We start from the raw sequence: 1,170 nt of genomic DNA on the forward strand, positions 1-1,170 counted from the left end.
TAGATTAAATGCACTGACCCACGAATATGAGCTATTTCGCATGTTGCCCAGCTAATCAATCAGTGATATGCAAAAGCGATTTACTCATATTGTTAATCATTTAGTTGCTCTAGATAAAACTTTTGCGAGAGGTGAACTAACTAATAAAGTTTTGCGTTGTCTTGACAGGAAATGGCAACCAAAGGTGACTGCAATTGTTGAATCCAAAGACTTGGACTCTATGCCTCTAGCTACATTATTTGGAAAGCTTCAAGAGCACGAAATGGAGCTGGGTCGCTTGACTATGTATGAAGATTCTGACCGGAAGAAGAAGAGCATCACATTGAAGGCCACGACCTCCAAAGTAAAAGAAGAGAAAGATGATGATGAATCTGACTCCGATCTGGATGATGAAACTATGGGTCTCCTTGTTCGAAAATTTAGCAAATTCATTAAAAGAAAAGGAGGACTCAAAAAGTTTCAAAAGAAAGAAGCGAAAGAATCAACCAACAAAGGCAAGAACAACAAAGATCGCTTCACTTGCCACGAGTGTGGAAAAGTAGGACACATGAGATTTCAGTTTCCAACCTATCTGAAAAAGGTTGATTCAGAGAATAGCACTCCCAGGGAATTCAAGTCCAAGAAAGCTTACATCGTATGGGATGTATCTGAGGAGGAAACGACATCAAGCACCTCTAGTGAGGAGGAGTCAGCAAAGCTATGTCTGATGGCTAGATCTGACAACGATGTGAATTCAGACTCACACGAGGACAATCATGAGGTATAGTCTGACACCTCATCCACTTCGGATGACTCACCTCCTTATGATGTGTTATACGAGGCTTATGTCGAGTTACATGAGGAACTAAAGAAATTGGCTAGAATTAACATTGATAGAAAAAGGACAATCCTTATAAATGAACAAAAAATAAGCCAACTACAAAAAGAGTTAGATGAATTAAAACTAGAAAATGAAACATTAGATCTCATCTATTCTTGTAGCTCATGTAACTGCTCTGCTAATAATTTATGTCAAAAACCTATCTGTGAGACTTGCGAGACTTTGCAAGAAGACAATTTTAAACTTAAAGAAAAACTCACACGTCTCACAAACAGTAAACAACAATTAGACACTCTGCTTAATCAAAAAAGAAACGTTGGTGACCGTACAGGTCTAGGTTATACTCGCTC

Source organism: Lupinus angustifolius, chromosome LG17 (assembly GCF_001865875.1).
Source record: "Lupinus angustifolius cultivar Tanjil chromosome LG17, LupAngTanjil_v1.0, whole genome shotgun sequence".
In the NCBI taxonomy this organism is placed as follows: Eukaryota; Viridiplantae; Streptophyta; class Magnoliopsida; order Fabales; family Fabaceae; genus Lupinus; species Lupinus angustifolius.